Consider the following 13119-nt stretch of genomic DNA (forward strand, 5'->3'; position numbering starts at 1 on the left):
GTGCTGGGCCCATAATCCAGAGGTTGTTGGATCGAAACCATCCTCTGCTATGAGCACTTATTTTTTTGTTAATTAAATTCTTCCAAAACTGGAATTGATATTTTGACTATTTTATTTTTACTTAAAGTACAATAACTTTTAACATTTTAATTTTTTTTAATAGTATATTGACAGTATTGTTTTCTTTCAGAAATCCACTTAATTTTCTTTACCCTATTACTGAAATGGTAATTGACAAAAACAAGCTACATTGTCACCAGAAGAGCAATGCAAAATGTACAATTGATATTTCAAAATCATCTTTCCAGCTTGAATTTCAATGATGCATTGGGGCAACGATTTTGTGAGAAACATCTTCACCCTTAAAGAAAGATTTTCTTAACTTCTTACCTGTGTGCTGATTAGATATCACCTGGTTTTCACATTAAACAGATTCACACTTGAGAAAGCAGCAAGGATGCAGTGAGGTTTATGTTTCCTGGTGTCAAACTGTATTATTTCAGTGGACATTGTAATGAGGATGCATCTTGCTGCCTTTCCAATGAAGCAAGTTTTAATCAGTAATAGGTGAAAAAACATTCCTACAAAGGTGTTAATCAGAGACTTGCCTTTGTGGACACTTTTCAGAGAGCAAATGTGTTAGCATAAAAATAAAGCCATAAAATGGAGAGCTGATTAATCACTCAATTGGATTTCTCTGCCTGCATATTTTTTTTTCTCTGCAACCCCATGCTAAATTGTGCTTCCTGTTTTTTATAAAATGACTTAATCAAATCTGACTCTGATTGCATCAGAGAAGGCCAGGTACCCTACACTATAAGAGGTGGTTTGAAATTTTGACTTGTCTACTTAAAGATCAGCAAAATTTGATCACAAGGTCAATTACGTCCCTGGGTGGTATTGAAACACCAGCCTTTCGGTTAACAGCCGAATGCGCTAACCAATTGCACCACAGAGACAACTTGCAAAAGCATGTACTAACAAAGGCTAAAAAGCATTCATCTAGAAAGTTTCCTAGAAAAAGGTTAAAAAGGCAATAATCTGGAGAGTTTTGCAAGATTTTTCTTCCATTGACCAACGAAGAAACACATTGGTACTTTCACATGATGAGTGAGTACTTCAGGATCTCTGACACTTATGTGAGCAGCAGAGTGGCGCAGAGGAAGCGTGCTGGGCCCATAACCCAGAGGTCGGTGGATCGAAACCATCCTCTGCTATGTGCACTTATTTTTTTGTTAATTAAATTCTTCCAAAACTGGAATTGATATTTTGACTCTTTTATTTTTACTTAAAGTACAATAACTTTTAACATTTTAATTTGTTTTAATAGTATATTGACAGCATTGTTTTCTTTCAGAAATCCACTTAATTTTCTTTACCCTATTACTGAAATGGTAATTGACAAAAACAAGCTACATTGTCACCAGAAGAGCAATGCAAAATGTACAATTGATATTTCAAAATCATCTTTCCATCTTGAATTTCAATGATGCATTGGGGCAACGATTTTGTGAGAAACATCTTCACCCTTAAAGAAAGATTTTCTTAACTTCTTACCTGTGTGCTGATTAGATATCACCTGGTTTTCACATTAAACAGATTCCCACTTGAGAAAGCAGCAAGGATGCAGTGAGGTTTATGTTTCCTGGTGTCAACCTGTATTATTTCAGTGGACATTGTAATGAGGATGCATCTTGCTGCCTTTCCAATGAAGCAAGTTTTAATCAGTAATAGGTGAAAAACCATTCCTACAAAGGTGTTAATCAGAGACTTGGCTTTGTGGACACTTTTCAGAGAGCAAATGTGATAGCATAAAAATAAAGCCATAAAATGGAGAGCTGATTAATCACTCAATTGGATTTCTCTGCCTGCATAATTTTTTTTCTCTGCAACCCCATGCTAAATTGTGCTTCCTGTTTTTTATAAAATGACTTAATCAAATCTGACTCTGATTGCATCAGAGAAGGCCAGGTACCCTACACTATAATAGGTGGTTTGAAATTTTGACTTGTCTACTTAAAGATCACCAAAATTTGATCACAAGGTCAATTACGTCCCTGGGTGGGATTGAACCACCAACCTTTCGGTTAACAGCCGAATGCGCTAACCGATTGCGCTACAGAGACAGCTTGCAAAAGCATGTGCTGACAAAGGCTAAAAAGCATTCATCTAGAAAGTTTCCTAGAAAAAGGTTAAAAGGGCAATAATCTGGAGAGTTTTGCAAGATTTTTCTTCCATTGACCAACGAAGAAACACATTGGTACTTTCACATGATGAGTGAGTACTTCAGGATCTCTGACACTTATGCGAGCAGCAGAGTGGCGCAGCGGAAGCGTGCTGGGCCCATAACCCAGAGGTCGGTGGATCGAAACCATCCTCTGCTATGTGCACTTATTTTTTTGTTAATTAAATTCTTCCAAAACTGGAATTGATATTTTGACTCTTTTATTTTTACTTAAAGTACAATAACTTTTAACATTTTAATTTGTTTTAATAGTATATTGACAGCATTGTTTTCTTTCAGAAATCCACTTAATTTTCTTTACCCTATTACTGAAATGGTAATTGACAAAAACAAGCTACATTGTCACCAGAAGAGCAATGCAAAATGTACAATTGATATTTCAAAATCATCTTTCCATCTTGAATTTCAATGATGCATTGGGGCAACGATTTTTTGAGAAACATCTTCACCCTTAAAGAAAGATTTTCTTAACTTCTTACCTGTGTGCTGATTAGATATCACCTGGTTTTCACATTAAGCAGATTCCCACTTGAGAAAGCAGCAAGGATGCAGTGAGGTTTATGTTTCCTGGTGTCAACCTGTATTATTTCAGTGGACATTGTAATGAGGATGCATCTTGCTGCCTTTCCAATGAAGCAAGTTTTAATCAGTAATAGGTGAAAAACCATTCCTACAAAGGTGTTAATCAGAGACTTGCCTTTGTGGACACTTTTCAGAGAGCAAATGTGTTAGCATAAAAATAAAGCCATAAAATGGAGAGCTGATTAATCACTCAATTGGATTTCTCTGCCTGCATATTTTTTTTTCTCTGCAACCCCATGCTAAATTGTGCTTCCTGTTTTTTATAAAATGACTTAATCAAATCTGACTCTGATTGCATCAGAGAAGGCCAGGTACCCTACACTATAAGAGGTGGTTTGAAATTTTGACTTGTCTACTTAAAGATCAGCAAAATTTGATCACAAGGTCAATTACGTCCCTGGGTGGTATTGAAACACCAGCCTTTCGGTTAACAGCCGAATGCGCTAACCGATTGCACCACAGAGACAACTTGCAAAAGCATGTACTAACAAAGGCTAAAAAGCATTCATCTAGAAAGTTTCCTAGAAAAAGGTTAAAAAGGCAATAATCTGGAGAGTTTTGCAAGATTTTTCTTCCATTGACCAACGAAGAAACACATTGGTACTTTCACATGATGAGTGAGTACTTCAGGATCTCCGACACTTACATGAGCAGCAGAGTGGCGCAGTGGAAGCGTGCTGGGCACATAACCCAGAGGTCGGTGGAACGAAACCATCCTCTGCTATGTGCACTTATTTTTTTGTTAATTAAATTCTTCCAAAACTGGAATTGATATTTTGACTCTTTTATTTTTACTTAAAGTACAATAACTTTTAACATTTTAATTTGTTTTAATAGTATATTGACAGCATTGTTTTCTTTCAGAAATCCACTTAATTTTCTTTACCCTATTACTGAAATGGTAATTGACAAAAACAAGCTACATTGTCACCAGAAGAGCAATGCAAAATGTACAATTGATATTTCAAAATCATCTTTCCATCTTGAATTTCAATGATGCATTGGGGCAACGATTTTGTGAGAAACATCTTCACCCTTAAAGAAAGATTTTCTTAACTTCTTACCTGTGTGCTGATTAGATATCACCTGGTTTTCACATTAAACAGATTCCCACTTGAGAAAGCAGCAAGGATGCAGTGAGGTTTATGTTTCCTGGTGTCAACCTGTATTATTTCAGTGGACATTGTAATGAGGATGCATCTTGCTGCCTTTCCAATGAAGCAAGTTTTAATCAGTAATAGGTGAAAAACCATTCCTACAAAGGTGTTAATCAGAGACTTGGCTTTGTGGACACTTTTCAGAGAGCAAATGTGTTAGCATAAAAATAAAGCCATAAAATGGAGAGCTGATTAATCACTCAATTGGATTTCTCTGCCTGCATAATTTTTTTTCTCTGCAACCCCATGCTAAATTGTGCTTCCTGTTTTTTATAAAATGACTTAATCAAATATGACTCTGATTGCATCAGAGAAGGCCAGGTACCCTACACTATAAGAGGTGGTTTGAAATTTTGACTTGTCTACTTAAAGATCACCAAAATTTAATCACAAGGTCAATTACGTCCCTTGGTGGGATTGAACCACCAACCTTTTGGCAAACAGCCGAATGCGCTAACCGATAGCGCCACAGAGACAGCTTGCAAAAGCATGTACTGACAAAGGCTAAAAAGCATTCATCTAGAAAGTTTCCTAGAAAAAGGTTAAAAAGGCAATAATCTGGAGAGTTTTGCAAGATTTTTCTTCCATTGACCAACGAAGAAACACATTGGTACTTTCACATGATGAGTGAGTACTTCAGGATCTCTGACACTTACATGAGCAGCAGAGTGGTGCAGCGGAAGCGTGCTGGGCCCATAACCCAGAGGTCGGTGGATCGAAACCATCCTCTGCTATGTGCACTTATTTTTTTGTTAATTAAATTCTTCCAAAACTGGAATTGATATTTTGACTCTTTTATTTTTACTTAAAGTACAATAACTTTTAACATTTTAATTTGTTTTAATAGTATATTGACAGCATTGTTTTCTTTCAGAAATCCACTTAATTTTCTTTACCCTATTACTGAAATGGTAATTGACAAAAACAAGCTACATTGTCACCAGAAGAGCAATGCAAAATGTACAATTGATATTTCAAAATCATCTTTCCAGCTTGAATTTCAATGATGCATTGGGGCAACGATTTTGTGAGAAACATCTTCACCCTTAAAGAAAGATTTTCTTAACTTCTTACCTGTGTGCTGATTAGATATCACCTGGTTTTCACATTAAACAGATTCTCACTTGAGAAAGCAGCAAGGATGCAGTGAGGTTTATGTTTCCTGGTGTCAACCTGTATTATTTCAGTGGACATTGTAATGAGGATGCATCTTGCTGCCTTTCCAATGAAGCAAGTTTTAATCAGTAATAGGTGAAAAACCATTCCTACAAAGGTGTTAATCAGAGACTTGGCTTTGTGGACACTTTTCAAAGAGCAAATGTGTTAGCATAAAAATAAAGCCATAAAATGGAGAGCTGATTAATCACTCAATTGGATTTCTCTGCCTGCATAATTTTTTTTCTCTGGAACCCCATGCTAAATTGTGCTTCCTGTTTTTTATAAAATGACTTAATCAAATCTGACTCTGATTGCATCAGAGAAGGCCAGGTACCCTACACTATAAGAGGTGGTTTGAAATTTTGACTTGTCTACTTAAAGATCACCAAAATTTGATCACACGGTCAATAACATCCCTGGGTGGGATTGAACCACCAACCTTTAGGTTAACAGCTGAATGCACTTACCGATTGCGCCACAGAGACAGCTTGCAAAAGCATGTACTGACAAAGGCTAAAAAGCATTCATCTAGAAAGTTTCCTAGAAAAAGGTTAAAAAGGCAATAATCTGGAGAGTTTTGCAAGATTTTTCTTCCATTGACCAACGAAGAAACACATTGGTACTTTCACATGATGAGTGAGTACTTCAGGATCTCTGACACTAACATGAGCAGCAGAGTGGCGCAGCGGAAGCGTGCTGGGCCCATAACCCAGAGGTCGATGGATTGAAACCATCCTCTGCTATGTGCACTTATTTTTTTGTTAATTAAATTCTTCCAAAACTGGGATTGATATTTTGACTCTTTTATTTTTACTTAAAGTACAATAACTTTTAACATTTTAATTTGTTTTAATAGTATATTGACAGCATTGTTTTCTTTCAGAAATCCACTTAATTTTCTTTACCCTATTACTGAAATGGTAATTGACAAAAACAAGCTACATTGTCACCAGAAGAGCAATGCAAAATGTACAATTGATATTTCAAAATCATCTTTCCAGCTTGAATTTCAATGATGCATTGGGGCAAAGATTTTGTGAGAAACATCTTCACCCTTAAAGAAAGATTTTCTTAACTTCTTACCTGTGTGCTGATTAGATATCACCTGGTTTTCACATTAAACAGATTCCCACTTGAGAAAGCAGCAAAGATGCAGGGAGGTTTATGTTTCCTGGTGTCAACCTGTATTATTTCAGTGGATATTGTAATGAGGATGCATCTTGCTGCCTTTCCAATGAAGCAAGTTTTAATCAGTAATAGGTAAAAAACCATTCCTACAAAGGTGTTAATCAGAGACTTGGCTTTGTGGACACTTTTCAGAGAGCAAATGTATTAACATAAAAATAAAGCCATAAAATGGAGAGCTGATTAATCACTCAATTGGATTTCTCTGCCTGCATAATTTTTTTTTCTCTGCAACCCCATGCTAAATTGTGCTTCCTGTTTTTTATAAAATGACTTAATCAAATCTGACTCTGATTGCATCAGAGAAGGCCAGGTACCCTACACTATAAGAGGTGGTTTGAAATTTTGACTTGTCTACTTAAAGATCACCAAAATTTGATCACACGGTCAATTACGTCCCTGGGTGGGTTTGAACCACCAACCTTTCGGTTAACAGCCAAACACGCTAACCGATTGCGCCACAGAGACAGCTTGCAAAAGCATGTACTGACAAAGGCTAAAAAGCATTCATCTAGAAAATTTCCTAGAAAAAGGTTAAAAAGGCAATAATCTGGAGAGTTTTGCAAGATTTTTCTTCCATTGACCAATAAAGAAACACATTGGTACTTTCACATGATGAGTGAGTACTTCAGGATCTCTGACACTAACATGAGCAGCAGAGTGGCGCAGCGGAAGCGTGCTGGGCCCATAACCCAGAGGTCGATGGATTGAAACCATCCTCTGCTATGTGCACTTATTTTTTTGTTAATTAAATTCTTCCAAAACTGGAATTGATATTTTGACTCTTTTATTTTTACTTAAAGTACAATAACTTTTAACATTTTAATTTGTTTTAATAGTATATTGACAGCATTGTTTTCTTTCAGAAATCCACTTAATTTTCTTTACCCTATTACTGAAATGGTAATTGACAAAAACAAGCTACATTGTCACCAGAAGAGCAATGCAAAATGTACAATTGATATTTCAAAATCATCTTTCCAGCTTGAATTTCAATGATGCATTGGGGCAACGATTTTGTGAGAAACATCTTCACCCTTAAAGAAAGATTTTCTTAACTTCTTACCTGTGTGCTGATTAGATATCACCTGGTTTTCACATTAAACAGATTCCCACTTGAGAAAGCAGCAAGGATGCAGTGAGGTTTATGTTTCCTGGTGTCAACCTGTATTATTTCAGTGGACATTGTAATGAGGATGCATCTTGCTGCCTTTCCAATGAAGCAAGTTTTAATCAGTAATAGGTGAAAAACCATTCCTACAAAGGTGTTAATCAGAGACTTGGCTTTGTGGACACTTTTCAGAGAGCAAATGTGTTAGCATAAAAATAAAGCCATAAAATGGAGAGCTGATTAATCACTCAATTGGATTTCTCTACCTGCGTAATTTTTTTTCTCTGCAACCCCATGCTAAATTGTGCTTCCTGTTTTTTACAAAATGACTTAATCAAATCTGACTACATCAGAGAAGGCCAGGTACCCTACACTATAAGAGGTGGTTTGAAATTTTGACTTGTCTACTTAAAGATCACCAAAATTTGATCACAAGGTCAATTACGTTCCCAGGTGGGATTGAACCACCAACCTTTCGGTTAACAGCCGAATGCGCTAACCGATTGCGCCACAGAGAAAGCTTGCAAAAGCATGTACTGACAAAGGCTAAAAAGCATTCATCTAGAAAGTTTCCTAGAAAAAGGTTAAAAAGGCAATAATCTGGAGAGTTTTGCAAGATTTTTCTTCCATTGACCAACGAAGAAACACATTGGTACTTTCACATGATGAGTGAGTACTTCAGGATCTCTGACACTTACATAAGCAGCAGAGTGGCGCAGCGGAAGCGTGCTGGGCCCATAACCCAGAGGTCGGTGGATCGAAACCATCCTCTGCTATGTGCACTTATTTTTTTGTTAATTAAATTCTTCCAAAACTGGAATTGATATTTTGACTCTTTTATTTTTACTTAAAGTACAATAACTTTTAACATTTTAATTTGTTTTAATAGTATATTGACAGCATTGTTTTCTTTCAGAAATCCACTTAATTTTCTTTACCCTATTACTGAAATGGTAATTGACAAAAACAAGCTACATTGTCACCAGAAGAGCAATGCAAAATGTACAATTGATATTTCAAAATCATCTTTCCATCTTGAATTTCAATGATGCATTGGGGCAACGATTTTGTGAGAAACATCTTCACCCTTAAAGAAAGATTTTCTTAACTTCTTACCTGTGTGCTGATTAGATATCACCTGGTTTTCACATTAAACAGATTCCCACTTGAGAAAGCAGCAAGGATGCAGTGAGGTTTATGTTTCCTGGTGTCAACCTGTATTATTTCAGTGGACATTGTAATGAGGATGCATCTTGCTGCCTTTCCAATGAAGCAAGTTTTAATCAGTAATAGGTGAAAAACCATTCCTACAAAGGTGTTAATCAGAGACTTGGCTTTGTGGACACTTTTCAGAGAGCAAATGTGTTAGCATAAAAATAAAGCCATAAAATGGAGAGCTGATTAATCACTCAATTGGATTTCTCTGCCTGCATCATTTTTTTTCTCTGCAACCCCATGCTAAATTGTGCTTCCTGTTTTTATAAAATGACTTAATCAAATCTGACTCTGATTGCATCAGAGAAGGCCAGGTACCCTACACTATAAGAGGTGGTTTGAAATTTTGACTTGTCTACTTAAAGATCACCAAAATTTAATCACAAGGTCAATTACGTCCCCGGGAGGGATTGAACCACCAACCTTTCGGTTAACAGCCGAATGCGCTAACCGATTGCGCCACAGAGAAAGCTTGCAAAAGCATGTACTGACAAAGGCTAAAAAGCATTCATCTAGAAAGTTTCCTAGAAAAAGGTTAAAAAGGCAATAATCTGGAGAGTTTTGCAAGATATTTCTTCCATTGACCAACGAAGAAACACATTGGTACTTTCACATGATGAGTGAGTACTTCAGGATCTCTGGCACTTACATGAGCAGCAGAGTGGCGCAGCGGAAGCGTGCTGGGCCCATAACCCAGAGGTCGGTGGATCGAAACCATCCTCTGCTATGTGCACTTATTTTTTTGTTAATTAAATTCTTCCAAAACTGGAATTGATATTTTGACTCTTTTATTTTTACTTAAAGTACAATAACTTTTAACATTTTAATTTGTTTTAATAGTATATTGACAGCATTGTTTTCTTTCAGAAATCCACTTAATTTTCTTTACCCTATTACTGAAATGGTAATTGACAAAAACAAGCTACATTGTCACCAGAAGAGCAATGCAAAATGTACAATTTATATTTCAAAATCATCTTTCCATCTTGAATTTCAATGATGCATTGGGGCAACGATTTTGTGAGAAACATCTTCACCCTTAAAGAAAGATTTTCTTAACTTCTTACCTGTGTGCTGATTAGATATCACCTGGTTTTCACATTAAACAGATTCCCACTTGAGAAAGCAGCAAGGATGCAGTGAGGTTTATGTTTCCTGGTGTCAACCTGTATTATTTCAGTGGACATTGTAATGAGGATGCATCTTGCTGCCTTTCCAATGAAGCAAGTTTTAATCAGTAATAGGTGAAAAACCATTCCTACAAAGGTGTTAATCAGAGACTTGGCTTTGTGGACACTTTTCAGAGAGCAAATGTGTTAGCATAAAAATAAAGCCATAAAATGGAGAGCTGATTAATCACTCAATTGGATTTCTCTGCCTGCATATTTTTTTTTCTCTGCAACCCCATGCTAAATTGTGCTTCCTGTTTTTTATAAAATGACTTAATCAAATATGACTCTGATTGCATCAGAGAAGGCCAGGTACCCTACACCATAAGAGGTGGTTTGAAATTTTGACTTGTCTACTTAAAGATCAGCAAAATTTGATCACAAGGTCAATTACGTCCCTGGGTGGGATTGAACCACCAACCTTTCGGTTAACAGCCGAATGCGCTAACCGATTGCGCCACAGAGACAGCTTGCAAAAGCATGTACTGACAAAGGCTAAAAAGCATTCATCTAGATAGTTTCCTAGAAAAAGGTTAAAAAGGCAATAATCTGGAGAGTTTTGCAAGATTTTTCTTCCATTGACCAACGAAGAAACACATTGGTACTTTCACATGATGAGTGAGTACTTCAGGATCTCTGACACTTACATGAGCACCAGAGTGGCGCAGCGGAAGCGTGCTGGGCCCATAACCCAGAGGTCGGTGGATCAAAACCATCCTCTGCTATGTGCACTTATTCTTTTGTTAATTAAATTCTTCCAAAACTGGAATTGATATTTTGACTCTTTTATTTTTACTTAAAGTACAATAACTTTTAACATTTTAATTTGTTTTAATAGTATATTGACAGCATTGTTTTCTTTCAGAAATCCACTTAATTTTCTTTACCCTATTACTGAAATGGTAATTGACAAAAACAAGCTACATTGTCACCAGAAGAGCAATGCAAAATGTACAATTGATATTTCAAAATCATCTTTCCATCTTGAATTTCAATGATGCATTGGGGCAACGATTTTGTGAGAAACATCTTCACCCTTAAAGAAAGATTTTCTTAACTTCTTACCTGTGTGCTGATTAGATATCACCTGGTTTTCACATTAAACAGATTCCCACTTGAGAAAGCAGCAAGGATGCAGTGAGGTTTATGTTTCCTGGTGTCAACCTGTATTATTTCAGTGGACATTGTAATGAGGATGCATCTTGCTGCCTTTCCAATGAAGCAAGTTTTAATCAGTAATAGGTGAAAAACCATTCCTACAAAGGTGTTAATCAGAGACTTGGCTTTGTGGACACTTTTCAGAGAGCAAATGTGTTAGCATAAAAATAAAGCCATAAAATGGAGAGCTGATTAATCACTCAATTGGATTTCTCTGCCTGCATAATTTTTTTTCTCTGCAACCTTATGCTAAATTGTGCTTCCTGTTTTTTATAAAATGACTTAATCAAATCTGACTCTGATTGCATCAGAAAAGGCCAGATACCCTACACTATAAGAGGTGGTTTGAAATTTTGACTTGTCTACTTAAAGATCACCAAAATTTGATCACACGGTCAATAACACCCCTGGTTGGGATTGAACCACCAACCTTTAGGTTAACAGCTGAATGCACTTACCGATTGCGCCACAGAGACAGCTTGCAAAAGCATGTACTGACAAAGGCTAAAAAGCATTCATCTAGAAAGTTTCCTAGAAAAACATTAAAAAGGCAATAATCTGGAGAGTTTTGAAAGATTTTTCTTCCATTGACCAACGAAGAAACACATTGGTACTTTCACATGATGAGTGAGTACTTCAGGATCTCTGACACTTACATGAGCAGCAGAGTGGCGCAGCGGAAGCGTGCTGGGCCCATAACCCAGAGGTCGGTGGATTGAAACCATCCTCTGCTATGTGCACTTATTTTTTTGTTAATTAAATTCTTCTAAAACTGGAATTGATATTTTGACTCTTTTATTTTTACTTAAAGTACAATAACTTTTAACATTTTAATTTGTTTTAATAGTATATTGACAGCATTGTTTTCTTTCAGAAATCCACTTAATTTTCTTTACCCTATTACTGAAATGGTAATTGACAAAAACAAGCTACATTGTCACCAGAAGAGCAATGCAAAATGTACAATTGATATTTCAAAATCATCTTTCCATCTTGAATTTCAATGATGCATTGGGGCAACGATTTTGTGAGAAACAATCTTCACCCTTAAAGAAAGATTTTCTTAACTTCTTACCTGTGTGCTGATTAGATATCACCTGGTTTTCACATTAAACAGATTCCCACTTGAGAAAGCAGCAAGGATGCAGTGAGGTTTATGTTTCCTGGTGTCAACCTGTATTATTTCAGTGGACATTGTAATGAGGATGCATCTTGCTGCCTTTCCAATGAAGCAAGTTTTAATCAGTAATAGGTGAAAAACCATTCCTACAAAGGTGTTAATCAGAGACTTGGCTTTGTGGACACTTTTCAGAGAGCAAATGTGTTAGCATAAAAATAAAGCCATAAAATGGAGAGCTGATTAATCACTCAATTGGATTTCTCTGCCTGCATAATTTTTTTCTCTGCAACCCCATGCTAAATTGTGCTTCCTGTTTTTTATAAAATGACTTAATCAAATCTGACTGCATCAGAGAAGGCCAGGTACCCTACACTATAAGAGGTGGTTTGAAATTTTGACTTGTCTACTTAAAGATCACCAAAATTTGATCACACGGTCAATAACACCCCTGGTTGGGATTGAACCACCAACCTTTAGGTTAACAGCTGAATGCACTTACCGATTGCGCCACAGAGACAGCTTGCAAAAGCATGTACTGACAAAGGCTAAAAAGCATTCATCTAGAAAGTTTCCTAGAAAAACATTAAAAAGGCAATAATCTGGAGAGTTTTGAAAGATTTTTCTTCCATTGACCAACGAAGAAACACATTGGTACTTTCACATGATGAGTGAGTACTTCAGGATCTCTGACACTTACATGAGCAGCAGAGTGGCACAGCGGAAGCGTGCTGGGCCCATAACCCAGAGGTCGGTGGATTGAAACCATCCTCTGCTATGTGCACTTATTTTTTTGTTAATTAAATTCTTCTAAAACTGGAATTGATATTTTGACTCTTTTATTTTTACTTAAAGTACAATAACTTTTAACATTTTAATTTGTTTTAATAGTATATTGACAGCATTGTTTTCTTTCAGAAATCCACTTAATTTTCTTTACCCTATTACTGAAATGGTAATTGACAAAAACAAGCTACATTGTCACCAGAAGAGCAATGCAAAATGTACAATTGATATTTCAA

The 13119-nt window shown here is 36.4% G+C and overlaps 3 non-coding genes across 3 annotated transcripts; all 3 read right to left on the reverse strand.

Moving 5' to 3' along the window:
* Positions 1-2052: 2052 nt before the first annotated feature.
* Positions 2053-2126, reverse strand: TRNAN-GUU (transfer RNA asparagine (anticodon GUU)). Its single transcript has one exon. It is a non-coding gene; the product is annotated as a tRNA-Asn (tRNA).
* A 4595-nt stretch (positions 2127-6721) lies between these two features.
* TRNAN-GUU (transfer RNA asparagine (anticodon GUU)) lies at positions 6722-6795 on the reverse strand. The gene has a single exon. It is a non-coding gene; the product is annotated as a tRNA-Asn (tRNA).
* A 3420-nt stretch (positions 6796-10215) lies between these two features.
* Positions 10216-10289, reverse strand: TRNAN-GUU (transfer RNA asparagine (anticodon GUU)). The gene has a single exon. It is a non-coding gene; the product is annotated as a tRNA-Asn (tRNA).
* Positions 10290-13119: the final 2830 nt, after the last annotated feature.

This window comes from Pseudophryne corroboree, chromosome 4, assembly GCF_028390025.1.
Source record: "Pseudophryne corroboree isolate aPseCor3 chromosome 4, aPseCor3.hap2, whole genome shotgun sequence".
Lineage (NCBI taxonomy): Eukaryota > Metazoa > Chordata > Amphibia > Anura > Myobatrachidae > Pseudophryne > Pseudophryne corroboree.